The 14,728-nt window shown below is 37.6% G+C and overlaps 1 long non-coding RNA gene across 1 annotated transcript; it reads left to right on the top strand.

The window, feature by feature from the left end:
- Window positions 1-7,287: 7,287 nt before the first annotated feature.
- LOC148209623 (uncharacterized) lies at window positions 7,288-9,430 on the top strand. The gene is made up of 4 exons (XR_015793131.1): window positions 7,288-7,461; window positions 7,566-7,750; window positions 7,841-7,875; window positions 9,153-9,430. It is a non-coding gene; the product is annotated as an uncharacterized LOC148209623 (long non-coding RNA).
- Window positions 9,431-14,728: the final 5,298 nt, after the last annotated feature.

Raw genomic sequence — 14,728 nt, 5'->3', positions numbered from 1 at the left:
CGCTGCTGTGGATCGTCGGATCGTCGGGTCGAAGTCGCGTCGCCGCTTCCGTTGCCGCCGTGAGGTGTGGTCGCCGAAGAAGAAATTTAACGAGGGGGGGGGGGGTGTGACGGTGGCTAGGGCAAAAGGAAGAAGAAGATGAGATCCTAATGTGTTTTATTTTGTTTTTTCTCCCTTATTATTTTTTTTTCTTTCTCCTTTGTTTTAAAACCAACCCAACCCAATAATGGCCCACATGACCAAGCCGAAGAGAACAAGAAACCCATCCCAACTAAAGACAAAACCAACCACACGGAGCCCGATAAATATAAATTTAATTAGAGTTTAATTTAAAAAAATAAAAAATAAAAAAAAAAAATCTCCCGATTAAAGACTAACTAACCTGAGGGACTCGGGACGTTACAGTTATTGGTCATGAATGCCTTCACTCCATTAGAGGCATCAAGATTGGCTTGAATGGCATGGGAGCATTAAAGCTTGATCTTAGCAAAGCTTTTGATAGGGTTGAATGGTCTTATCTTAGTTGTTTGATGAAGAGGTTGGGGTTTCATGAACATTGGATTTCTCAAATTATGTGCTATCTATCTATGGTCAATTTTTCCATTCATCTTAATGGTCTCCCAACGGGCTCTTTCACTCCATCAAGAGGAATTAGGCAAGGAGATCCACTTTCCCCCTATTTTTTTATTTTATGTAGGACTTTCGGTGCTGATTGAAAATGCAAACAGATTCGGAACTCTCACTGGTTTAAAATTTGATTCTCATGGACCTTGTATCTCTCATCTTCTTTTTGCAGATGATAGTCTTATATTCCTCAAAGCATCGGAAATGGAATGTCTTACGCTTAAGAAGCTGTTGGAAGCTTATGGTGGAGCGTCAGGACAATGTATAAACTTTTTGAAGTCTGCATTTATCTTCTCTCCAAATGTGCACCCCGAGAGACAGGCTTATCTCCAAACTATTCTCAATGTTAATCTTGTTACTGATTTTGGAAATTATCTTGGGTTACCCTCAACTTTCACTAGAAGGAAAGGTTTAGATTGGAGCTATCTGAAAGACAACATTTGGAAAGCAGTTCAAGGCTGGAAGCGATCTTATTTCTCCATGGAAGGAAAAGAAGTCCTCATTAAAAGTATTGGTCAAGCAATTCCATCCTACACTATGAGTGTCTTTAGGCTCCCAAAAGGTTTCTGTGATGATATTTCCCGTATGTTTGAGCGTTTTTGGTGGGGCTCAACAAACGACACTCGGAAACTTCATTGGATGAAGTGGGAAAGACTGTGCTATCCTAAAGAATTAGGAGGGTTAAACTTCAGAGAGTTGGAAGGCATTAATAAAGCTCTGGTGGCCAAACAAGTATGAAGGGTTCTTCAAAATCCGAATCTCCTTATCTCCAAAGTTTTGAAAACTAAATATTTTCAGGAATCTTCTGTGATCCTTTCTAAGACTTCCAAGAATTCCTTCTACTTTTGGAAAGGTTTCTTGTTGGGTAAAGAGCTTCTTGTTAAGGGGCTTCGTCTTCGTATTGGTAACGGCTCTACAATAAGAGTTTTTTTGGATCCTTAGATTCCTAGGCCTCTAAATTTCCTCCCGATTTTAGGTGGTAATGGTAATCTAAATCTTAAGGTTGCTGATTTAATAAATCAAGCAGGGATGTAGGATGAAAATATAATCTCAAATATTTTCTGTGAAGAAGACAAAGGCCTTATTCTAGCATTGCCTATTAGTCCTTGTAATCTTCACGATTCATGGCTTTGGCATTATGGCAAATGGGGGTATTATAGTGTTAAGAGCGGCTATAAACTATATATGCCCCTAAAATGTAATGAAGCTTCTACAAGCAATTCTTATCATGGAAATCAGTGGCAATCAATCTAGAAACTCGCTGTTCCCTAAAAAATTAAAGTATTTCTATGGAAGGCAGCTAATAATCATCTTCCAATAGCACAGATTCTCCATTCCAGAAGTTTAGATGTGTTACCTTTATGTTCCCCTGGAAATCCAAACCAGAAAGTATTTTCCATGCGATTTTTTAGTGCAAGCGAGCTCGGAAGATTTGGCATACTCTTTTTCCACTCTCTACCTAAGTACCCTGCACATTCAAATCCAAGCTTCTTTGATTTTTGGGATGATCTGATCAATAAAATTAACCCAGATAAGAAGGAGTTAGCGGCGATTACCTGTTGGCCAATTTGGTGTGATCGAAATTCAACGGTTCATGGGAAGCAAATTTCTGTACCTGAATCAAAATGTGAGTGGATTCGATCTTATATTAAAAGCTTTTCACAGGCTAAAAATGCCATTTCCCCGCCCGTGCCAGAGACTAGAAGAACTCACCATAGCCAGATTTGGAATCCTCCGTGTGACGGCCATTTGAAGCTCAATACAGATGCTGCATGTAGACCTTCTTCATCAGGTCTGGGATTTCTCTTGCACAAGTCCGATGGCACTTTGGTAGCGGCCAAATCGGTTTTCCTTCCTCAATCCCTTCCACCACTTATTGCTGAAATTAAAGGAATTCTATAAGGACTGCGGTTTGCTCGATCTTTGAATTGCAAATGCCTTGAACTTGAATCTGATTCCCTCCTGACAATTCGGCTTCTTATGGATGAAATCTCTACATTAGGTGATGAACTGAACCTCTTGACGGAAGTACGCTCGCCCGCCCTGTCCTTCGAATCGCTTTCTTTCGCCCATGTCGCTCGAATTTGTAACAAAGCTGCCCATTTTTTTAGTAAAAATGGGGGTTTCAGCAACGTCTTTTTGGTCTTCCAATTACCCTCAAGGGCTTTTGGGATGTGTAATGGGAGATTTCCCTTCAATTATTGCCCAAGAGCCTAATTTAATTAAATTATTACTTTCAAAAAAAAAAAGGAAAGTTAAATACAAATTTTAAACACATAAAATATATGTTTGCAAAACATTATATTAATTATTTCGTTGACGTTTCATTGTATCTTGTACTGTTGATAGCTAACATGGATTCAATGGATGTATACTCCTAACTTAATATGACTTTATAGGCTAAAAATAATTCCCCTTTAATTTAATTTGATTTACGAATATTTATAAGCTAAATAGAGTTACCCTTTTTATTTTGTGTTGTGTAGATCACACCACTACAAAGACAACAACTAGACATATATTGGCCAAACGTGAAGACTTTGAATAACCAATGGTTTTGGGAGCATGAATGGCTCACTCATGGCAGGTGCTTAAAATTACTGTTTGTTGCGTTTTTTTATTCGATGATATACCACATTAGATCCATGCACAACATATCTTGAATGCCAAGGATACTGCTCCCTCTCCCTCTCTCTCGACAAGCTCTTTTGCTCAATGGAAAGTGGCTAAGTATTGGATCTAAGGTTTAAATACCCATATCTTTCTTTCAATATGGATCTCTCTTAAAGTAATATTGAACAAAAATAGCACAACAACATAATTTCTAACGTAGAAAACCATAAATACACTGCTTTTTTTTTATGCATCTGAGAATCACGCCTTAGTAACAGCTTAATTGATGCAATACACCAGTCAATCACGACTACAAAGGTTGACAATCACTACAATTCCTATGTAAGTATATTCTTTGTTCATCTTTTATCTTTCCTTTAAAAGAAGGCCCCTATAGGTTGCGAATGCGTCCATTTTACTCTCATTTGATCACTTTACTGTTAGGTCATTTTCCATACTGGGCTTTATGAAATCCTCCAAAAAGTTTAGATTTTTTTCAAATTCTTTTTTTATTATTATTTTTTAATACAACATGTGGGGGTGGGGTTCAAACTCATGACGTGGTGCCTTAACCACTTGACTTCAAATTTTATTTTATTAGTACGTTGCTTCCAGCCCACCATAAAATTCAATCAATTATTTATCTCAATATGATGAAGTTTGTATTATTTTTAGGGATCTCCATTTTTCTCATGGTATTAAGCTTTTGCACAAACAGATGGAAAAATCAATAAGTCATAAGTCTTCTATTTGATTTAAACAATAAAAAATGTGAGTTTCATATAAATAAGATCTATTCTGAAGTTATGAAGCCCCCCTCCTATTACTTCTTTCAAGGCTTTAAATAATCTACCTGCTTCGTAGATAATTTGTCTAAATATATTTTGCATTATCCCGTAAAAGAAGAAATTTGATTTTTTTTCACTCATTTATTAAATCTAAAGCCTTAATAGAAATTTAATTTCGAATGAAAACCAGTTTTCGGTGGAGGAGAATTTCAAGCTTTTTGTCTTAAAAATAACATAGAGAAAAATAGGATTCACCATCAGGTTTATTGCCCTCGCATATGTCAACAATATTGGATAAGTTGAGAGGAAAACATAAACATATAGTAGAGACAACAACTTAGGTGGTAAGCAATATAGAAATTGTAAGTGCAACTTCTATTTTACTCAATTGAAAATTGTTATAAATATTTACTTCTTAGGAAAAGCAAAAACTGACCGTTAACCCACTAATTAGATCATTACCCTTCAAATTCTCTCTAACCAATACCATAAAAACATTAAGCTACTATACAAGTCAACAAACTTTCCAACTTATATCCACTCATCCAATACTTAATTAACTACAGCGATGAAATTAACAACCAAGCATAACTCCTAAAATGTGAAAACACTTAAATGAAACTAACACAGGTTTGTACTCATTCTTAATCCAACCTTTGCATCAACCCCTATTAATTTGTCAAATCTTTTTTTAATATAATAGTTGGTCGACCCATAAATATATCATTCCATTTAAAGGATATTTTAGAAAGTTGTTAAATGAATTTAATTCTTGCCATGAGAGAGAAGAAAAAAGATCTCTGCCACACCAGCCAACTTGCCAGGTCAACGGCCCGTTCATCATACATGTCAGCAAGCGGTAGAGAGAAAGAAGCAGGATATTATGCCCACAAAGCATCAGAATCTTATGCCAATTTCTGCTCCCTAATTCACAGTTTTATTTCTCACAAATGGAAGGTTGACCTTGTTATTTTTGGATAGCATTTACAGCCTTTATTTCCTCCTATTATTTCCTTGTAAGTAGCTCACCTTAAGAAAGTAGTCGTTCATATTATTTGGGCAATCTTTGCCCAGTTCTATTGTCTGTCTTTTCCTTAACTAATGTTGTCTCAATATTCCTTGCTAATTTTTCCTTTAGTAGCAGACGTTCGTTTCCCCTATATAAGTTTGTCACTTTTGTACTCTTTGACAAATCATTGCAGGTGGGTTTGTTCATAGTATCAGAGCTCTTGTTGTACTAAGAAAATAACCACCTCAACAAACATGAAATCTCTTCTCCTGGAAAATTGAGAGAAAACCATTACAATTCAATCATTCAAGGAATCCACCAGCTTCATTTCAATTAAGCTAAATACCACAAATTATCTGCATTGGAAATCCCAAGTATCGCCCTTAATGAAGAGCATGGGGATCGAACATCATCTCACGCCAGCGACGAAGGACAAGAAAAGGAGATATGTGACAAAGACGGGGATCAAAAGTCAACCTTGCCCATGCTATTTGGACAACAAATGATGGGCTGCTAACCTCTTGGCAGTTGGGATCGTATCAGAAGATGTTTTGAACATGATTGAAGGAACTGAGACATCTTACCAGATTTGGAAATCCTTAGAAGAGCAACTACTTACAATGACTAAAAAATGCGAGATCCATGTAAGTGAAGCCCTTGTCACATTGAACAAAGGATCCCTAACTCTTGACAAGTGTTTGAAAAAATTGGAACGCCTATGTGACAAAGTAGGATCCCTAACTCTTGATAAGTATTTGAAAAAATTGGAATGTCTGACAAGTTAGCTACTATTAAGAAACCTAGAAACCTTTATATGATCTCACTAATGTTTTTCATCTCGCTAGAGGTGTAGGTAGCAAATATTAAGATTTGAAGATAGAAATGTTGTCAAAAGCCCTCGTACCTTACGTTTAACCAATTTGTTTGGCTGTTAAAATACATGACCAAATGCTACCTATTAAAATTGAAGAAGGCAAGTTGTTTCTTATCGATCATAATCAAGTTTACAAAAGCCAGAGAAGCAGGAATAGATGGTGTGGTAGACATTGATATAGAGAGATGAGAAAATATGGAAGCAAAATTTCATTCTCCATATAAATACACACCATAAGTCACATAAGTCTAAAGATAGACCCAACTAATATATTTTCCACTCCAAAGAAAAGTAACTTAATTTGTCTTGGTTACAAATAATATCTCTAACTTCTATAGGAACTACGACTTAGACTAGACCAAATCAAAATTAACATTCAAACTTGTACCTCTAATTTGGGTTCACTGACAATTATAAATATTAAAATATTTATACACAATCAAATCATTAAAATAACTAAATATCAAAATAACAACCTGACATTTGAAAAGTATTAAATGTTATATGGTTTAATATTGCGTTAATATATTATATATCTCTATCTAATTATAAAACTAAATAATCATACTCATATTAAAAATTCACTGGCCTAATAATCAAAATAGAGAATAGGGTTGCGATTTTCAATACACCATTTAATTATTTGAAATTTCTTTGAGTATCACAAATAAAGATATATATTTTGATTGAAAATTTTGAAGGGTTACACGTGTTCAATTGCAAATGACGAGTAGAGATTTTCAACTACTGCTTTCTTAGACATTAAAGATAAATTTTAAACTTGAAAATATGTAACGCCCCACGTTACTCAGGTTAGCTTGCCCCGAGTTCCGCGGAATTTTATAACAAAATGGATTTTAGTTATTGATTTATTTATTTATTTCATTTTTATTTTATTTGATTCATCAGTGATCTTTATTTAATTTTAGTGTGGCATCTCGGCTAGTGTGTGTTGTTACAAATTTAGTGGTGAGTTAGTAGCGTGTAGTATTTATTAAGTTATGTTTTTACGGATTCCGCTATGTGACACTTGCTCTGGACCATTGGATCAACTATGAAATTATATTATTGGTTTTGTTAACAAGGTGTGATTGGGTAAATGGGCCTTAAACAAAAGAAACTAGCCCAAGTGGGTCTATGTTGCAAAACAAAAAGAAAAGAGGAATTTAAACAAAACAACCCTAGCCCATCTTGTTCTCCTTCCTCATCTTCTTCCACCCTCCCCTTTCGTTTGGAGCCGCCAGCCCCCCATCCGAAATTCTTTCTCCGACGAAGCAGTACCGACGACGGGAAAGCAGCAGGCGCGGGCGTCGGCAGCAGCAGGTGCGGCGTCGGGCAGCAGCAGCGTGCGACGGGCAGCGGCGGCGCGTGGCGTTGGGCAGCGACAGACGGCGGCGACGTGCGACGGGCAGCAGTGGCGTGCGACGGACAGCGGCGGCGCGTGACGTTCGGACTGCTGCAGGCGGCATCGTTACGTGAGGCTGTTTTCGCGGCGTCCCTTCTCCGATCCAACGAGCCTAACAACCTCGAATAGCTTAGATCCGTGGAACCCGGTAATTTTTCTTTGACCCACATTTATTCGAAGTTAGATTTGGATTACCCACATCCAAACGAAACCGATTTGGAATACCAACACCTAAGCGAAGTTGTTTTGTAGTAACGGACATCAAAACGAAGTCGTTGGAGGTCGTTTTGGGCACTTTTCGCTGCTGCAAAAACGTGGATAGCAGTGTTTTGGTGGTGTTCGGCGATTATCTTCATCCGTTCGAAGCCCGATTTACGCTACCCACACCTTTGCATGCTAGATCTAATTTACCCACACCTACACGAAGTCGTTTTGCGGTAATGAGCCCTTTGAACCCTCGTAGAGTCGTTTTTCGAAGGCTGAACAGTACATTTAAATTGCTGTATTTTTCTGTTTTTGGTGCTTAGGTGTGAGATCGACGCAAACTTGAAGACGTGGTTGTGTAAGTAGCACCAGGGGGCGAGTGCGTGCGTTATTTAGCGTTAAGAGAATGGTTTTGATGCTGATTTTTAGTTAAAATAATTTAATTGTGCATGTAGGAATTGTTAGTTTTGATTTGTGAACTTCTAGTGATTTTGTTGCCGTCTTTCTATTATTGAACACTTATGAGGAAACATGCTTTCTATTCTTATTGTTGGAGGTGACCGGTAGATTCTGAATTGTTGTGGTTAAAAATAATTGGCTCATGACGTTTTGCAAACATGTTGTAAATGAAATGCTCGCGTTGTTAAACTGATAATTAGTTTATATTGTTTTAGTTGTGAGCTGTTGGGTGGTGACTTGTTTATTACAAAGAAAAGCATGCTTGTGAACTGTGCAGTAAATTGGAATGTGAGAAATATACTTGTAGGTGGTCTTGGGAGGGTTAGTGAAGTGGTGAAGGGTGAAGGGTGAAGGGACGGGTTGGCAGTTCGTTAAACTATGGGTAGTCTGATCGGAAAATGCATATAAATCGCTTGGAGGTTCAAAGCCTTGAGTAGTTGCCTTGGGAATAAATGACAAGGCCGAACGTCAAATTTCTGTAAATGAGTATTGGGGTTTTGGGAATAAATGTCAAGGACCAATACGCTGGGAAGTCATCGGTACCTTGGGGATAAACAGCAAGGACCGGTGCACAGTTCAGGCCTTGGGAATAAATGGCAACGCCGAACATCAAGTTTCTGTAGAGGAGTATTGAGGCCTTGGGGATAAATGTCAAGGGCCAATGCGACTCGAGGAGTTAGGCTTGAAGGACTAAAGTAGAGTGGTGCTTGCGAAGTAGTGGTGCTGGGCCTTGGGAATAAATGGCAAGGTCGAACATCAAGTACTGTAAAAGGAGAGGGCACAGTGACTTGGGAATAAATGTCAAGAGCCGTCATGCCTCGAGAAGTTAAGCGGGGAGTAGCACAGGGGGGGGGGGTGCAGAGGAAGGTTTAGTACTATGAGACAAGGGCTAGCGAATCATGGGTTGTGGTATTGGTAGTTTCGACGCTTGGTTGTTGTATGTAAATGTCAAGTTATTTGTTCGCTATCTCTCACTGCTTATTTGATTGCCTTGCTCTTGTTTTGTTCTAAATGTCAAGTTATTTGTTCGCTATCTCTCACTGGTTATTTGATTGCCTCGCTATTGTTTTGTTCTTTATGTTGTGACTGTGAGCATGATTTTTGTGCTAGTTAGGAAGTGCTACTTACGGAGTACCTTATGTACTCACCCCCCTTTGTACCCTTATATGTTTTCAGGTGTGAACGGGGTCGACCGCGGTGATGACATAGAGAGGGCTTGACCGATGAAGGATCACTAGCTTAGTTAGTGAGGATAGAGGGAAGGGTCGTTGGGTACGAGTAGCCTTGAGATTTATGTTATTGCTAGGTGTGAACCGCGGAGGAAATTTTGTATTCTTTAGAACTACTTTAATTGTTATGGATGTTGCTGGTAAACGCGTCGTTGTTGTCATTGGAGTTTAGGTGCACGGTTGTTTTTATTTATTTAAGAATTTTTGCCACTGAGGCGAATATGAGATGTTGTTGTTTTTAAATTGCCCACGGAGGGTGAAGTCCTGACAGTTTATGACATTTATATTTCTGATAGGACGTATGGGAGTCGAAGCTTTATTTCATCTAAATTATTTTCCAGGGAGTTGCTTATCTCGTGTTTAGAGTTAAGGTTAGCCAGGAGAATTATTTAGCGTTGCCTAGGATGTTAAATGAAATCTTGGGGCGTTACAAAATATGAGTAATGAAATTGAAAAATAATGTATAATTATTTTAAGGCCAAATAGTATATTGAAGAGAAAACTAAGTTTGGAAAAAGACAGAAAAAAATATAGTTAAAATCTTTTTTAAGAAAACATGTTAGGTAATTCGAACTCACGATTTTTTATCATAGATATGTGTTTTAATCCGTTGAGCTATGTTGATGGACGAAAGTAGTTACAAGTAAGTGCTAATAGGCGATAATTTTATAAAATAATTTATCAATTTGTTTATTTTATAAGTTTACTTCATAACGTACTTACAAGACTTTCCATATTTTATTAACCCTATTTAATAGAAGAAAAAGAAAAGTCTAACCCATTACGAATAAAACAAGCTAACAAATATTATCTCAAACAGAATTCCAGACAATATATGCTAACTAATCCCAGATCAGGTTCTGGTTCCAATTATAACTGAAATAAATCAAATCAGAACTATGCACAAAGAGTAGATAAACCAACCTAAACCTCAAGCAACAAGAACAATAAAATATTGGGAAGAGAAATCGACACCGGATTTATACTGGTTCACCCAATGTGGGCTACGTCCAGTTCTCTGCTACCGTTGGAGGTTCCACTAAATGCCAGGAGAATTTTCAAGAGGTTACAAACGCTCTACAATGATGTCTCTCACTTTTCTATCAAAAGAAAAATGCTCACGAATCACTCTTACAAGCTTCTAAAACTCTTCAGTGAAACAAAACTTATAGAACTCACGTTTTTTTCTTCTCTGTGAAACCTCACGAAGAACCTCTCACCAAAGAACTCTCTGTGTAAATTTTTTCTCACACTTAATTCTCTCTCTAGGGGTTGTTGAAATCGTGGGCGGCAAGATAATGATTTTTACATAAAAATATTATCAAACTTAATGAGGAAGTAATTTGGTGATGTTTTGGGCTTTGGCATGATTAGGCCCAATGAGCCATTATTTCTTCAATTTTTTTTTGCTCCATTCTTAACAATCTCCCACTTGGAGACAAAAACAAGTATCACGTCTCCTCTGCAAGGGTAGCGACTCCTCTCTATTCGTGGAGAAGTCCAACTGAAGTTGCGCACAACTTCAGTTTATCAACAGGGATTCTCACTTCTTGGAATATTTTCAAGCACCAGCACCCCATCTTCCAAAGCTGATCAGATAAAATGGTACCTTATCTGTATATGTTTCGTTCTTGAATGAAATACCGGATTCTTTGCTAAATGAATAGCGCTCTGGCTGTCACAATGCAAAGTTCCTTTTCCCAATTTCAAGCCAAGTTCTTCTAAAAATTACTGAAGTCATATCATCTCTTTACTTGCCTCAGTAACTGCAACATACTCGGCTTCTGTAGTAGAAAGTACTACTATCTTTTGCAATCTAGAGACCCAACTAATAGCAGTATTACCCAAAGTAAATACATACTCGGTAGTACTTTTTCTGCCATCTGTATCACCTGCCATATCTGCATCAACATAGCCCTGCAATTTAAAATCTGACATTTTAAAATGTAAAGCATAATCAGTCGTTCCTCTCAAGTATCTGAAGATCCACTTCACAGCCTCCCAGTGCTGCTTCCCTGGATTATTCATATACCTGCTAACAACTCCCACTGTATGTGCAATATCTGGTCTTGTGCAAACCATGGCATACATCAGGCTACCTATAGCTTAAATGTACGAAATTCTAGCCATATAATCTCTTTCTTGCTTAGTAGTGGGTGAGTGCTCCTTAGATAATTTAAAATGACAAGCTAAAGGAGTACTCACAGGTTTTGCATCTCCCATGTAAAATCTGTTTAGCACTTTTTTTACATATTCTTCATGTGACAATGTTAACGTACCATCTTTTCTCTCGATCCTCATCCCTAAGATTTGTTTGGCAGCTCCCAAATCTTTCATATCAAATTCTCCAGAAAATTCAACCTTTATCTTTAGAATTTCCTGTTTGTTTGGTCCTGCTATTAACACATCATCAACATATAGCAATAAAATAATAGAAGAGTTACCATGAGTTCTTATGTAGCAACAATGATCTGCCTGACACCTCTGAAATCCATTATTGCACATAAAACTGTCAAACTTCTTGTACCACTGTCTTGGAGCCTGTTTGAGACCATACAGGCTTCTCTGAAGTTTACAAACCATTTTCTCCTGTCCCTGTACTGTAAATCCCTGTGGCTGCTTCATGTAAATTTCTTCCTCCAAATCACCGTGAAGAAAAGTTGTTTTTACATCCATTTGTTCCAGAAACAAATCTTCTTCTACCACTATCGATAATATAGTTCTAATAGTAGTTAGTTTAACTACTAGAGAAAAAATTTCATTAAAGTCAATACCTTCCTTTTGTTGAAAGCCTTTGACTACAAGCCTTGCTTTATATCTTTTGCTGCCATCGGGCTCCTGTTTGATTCTATACACCCATTTGTTCTGCAAAGCTTTCTTACCTCTTGTTAACTTAGTAAGTTGCCATGTCTGGTTTGTCAGAAGAGAATTAATTTCATCCTTCATGGCTAACTCCCACTTGACAGAATCTTCTAACTGAACTGCTTCTTCATAACATTCAGGCTCACCTCTGTCAGTCAATAATATATAATTCAAAGTAGGGGAATACCTCTGTGGTGGTCTGATAGTTCTGCTAGATCTCCTAACTGTTGTAGGTGGTGTTCTCTGAACTTCTTCAGTTTCAACAACTGGTCCATAAGGTTCAATAACCTGTTCCTCAGATTCCACAACTAGTTCCTCATGAGTGGTTGTACTATGATCTTCAATTCTTGTTGTCTTGGTCTCAACTCTGGGAAGACTTATGTACCTAGTCTTCTCTTCTGTACTTTCATCTGACTATGACTTTTCAAATTTATCATTTGCTCTGTCCTTGTACAGAACATCCTCATTGAAGATCACGTTCTTGCTTCTAATAATTTTCTTGTTTTGGTCATCCCAAAACCTATAGCCCATCTCAGCTCCGCCATAACCAAGAAAATAACACTTCTTGGATTTAGCATTCAGTTTACTCCAGTATGCAGCATCAATGTGAAGGTAAGATACATAGCCAAAAACCTTTAAATGAGAAAGGTTTACCTGTTTACCGCTTCAGACTTCTTCAGGAAATTTGAAGTCTAGTGATGTGGTCGGACTCCTATTGATCAGATAGGTCGCAGTGTTGATTGCCTCTGCCCAGAACATCTTAGGCAATCCCGCATGTAATCTCATGCTCCTGGCACGCTCATTCAGCGTCTTGTTCATTCTCTCTGCCACACCGTTCTGCTGTCGTGTCTGTTAGGGTTGACTTTTTATTGCAGAAACATGTCTCGGTAGCTCTGTTTGACCACATTTTTTACCCATTTCCCATTATTATTTGCCAAAAAATACCATATATTCTTAAAGTAGAACATACATAGATTATTTATGCATAAAATTCAAAATATGGTACTTTAGGAAAAATATGAGATAAATGCGGTCAAAGTTGGAAGAAAATAACAGAATTCTGTCTTTTGCAGAATTGCGTCTGGCGCATTTTTGGAGAGCAATTTGTCAAAACTCATGTTTTGATTAATCAAGGGCAAGGAGGACATTTCCCACATGTTCAAAATCGTGAGTCCAAGTTCAAGTGAGGTGGTTAGGTGAATCTCAACCCTTTTCCACCTAAAATGGAGGGGAGTTTCAACCAACCTATGGTGCTATAAAAGGAAGTCATCCATCCCTCAGCAAATCATCCCTTCCAAGTTTCATTTCATCTTCTTCTAGATGCTCTCTAGTTGTAGAACACGTTTTTAGGGTTTATGTTTATATTCTAGTTGTTCATTTCTCTGTTTTTCACGCTTTTACCTTTCGTAGTGCTTTTAATTCGAGTTCTTACTTCTCTTCTCTGTTCATTCTGTTCTTTTAAAGTTCTTTAGCGAGTTTCAACTCCCCTCACGCTCGAGAGAGAAGAGGGTCAAGATAGAACTCCTAGTACGACTTATTTATTCATTTAAATTCAATGAAAAATACTTTCTTTATGTTTTCGTGCATTTAATTTCATTTAATTATGTTCTAAATTAGTTATCAACCTCCTTGTGGAATGCCTTAGTCAAATGATTTGATTTTCAACATGCTCGGGATTTTGGCCAGATTGCTCCTGACACTTTTTTGGGTTGGTTTCTAAAAACTTCGCTTTACATCGTTTTTTCCATTTGGCCAGTGGGAACTTGATTTATACACCAAAGCCCGACCTTGGGAAAGGTGAGTTAGGTAAAATAATAGGAAACTAATATGGGATGTGACTTAGGAATAAGCGCATAAAACATGGTCCTAGACATAGGCCCTCTGACCCATAATGCAGATGAGTTGGTAGATATTCTCTAGGATTGTAATCACACATAGGAATATGATTGTAGGTTACCCTAGCCTCTGCAGCAACCAAAAACGGTAGTGAAAGAGTAGAACTCAAATCCCAAGAAAAGTTAGGAATTGCGCCTGGTGCATTTTCCCAACATAGTGTGTTTTCCATGTTTTGCATCAAAACTAAGGTAGAAGACAAGGAGGTTGAGTTTCATTAAATTGCTTGATAGTTAAAACCTCAAACAACAACATTTCACCATTATTTTCTTCCTAAATCACAATTGCGTATTTGAACCATTTCACTGCATTACTTGATTTTGAAAAGCAACAAGTCCCTGAGGATTTAACCTTGGATTACTTCCTAGTTTTACTTGTGACCGTGTGCGCTTGCACGAGTCTCTAATCTTTTTAAAGGTAGAGAAAATCCCAACAAGTGTTTGGCACTGTTGCCGGGGATTTGAGATTTCAAATCATATTCTTTTCAAGTGAATTGTTTCATTGTGTGATTGTTGCATTCCTCAGTCCTTGGAATTAACTGTTATATCTAACCTTTAAGGGAGTTGTGTATGAGCACAGGGTCTGGTTGGTTGACCTTTGATCCAGAGATTGAAAGAACCCTTAAGAGGAGAAGGCGTGAGCAAAGGTTGAGAAAAGAGAAAGAAAGTAAAAAGAAGAAAGAAGTTGAAGAAGAAGAGACCATCAAGATGAATAGAAATGCACAAGATCCTCCACCGCCACAAAATCCACCTGTGAATGGAGATATGG

Source organism: Momordica charantia, assembly GCF_013281855.1.
Source record: "Momordica charantia cultivar OHB3-1 chromosome 8 unlocalized genomic scaffold, Mcharantia_2.0 BLBB01000008.1, whole genome shotgun sequence".
Classification (NCBI taxonomy): Eukaryota; Viridiplantae; Streptophyta; class Magnoliopsida; order Cucurbitales; family Cucurbitaceae; genus Momordica; species Momordica charantia.
The sequence above is the reverse complement of the archived record's forward strand: the minus strand, read 5'-3'. Positions and strand labels throughout refer to the sequence as shown.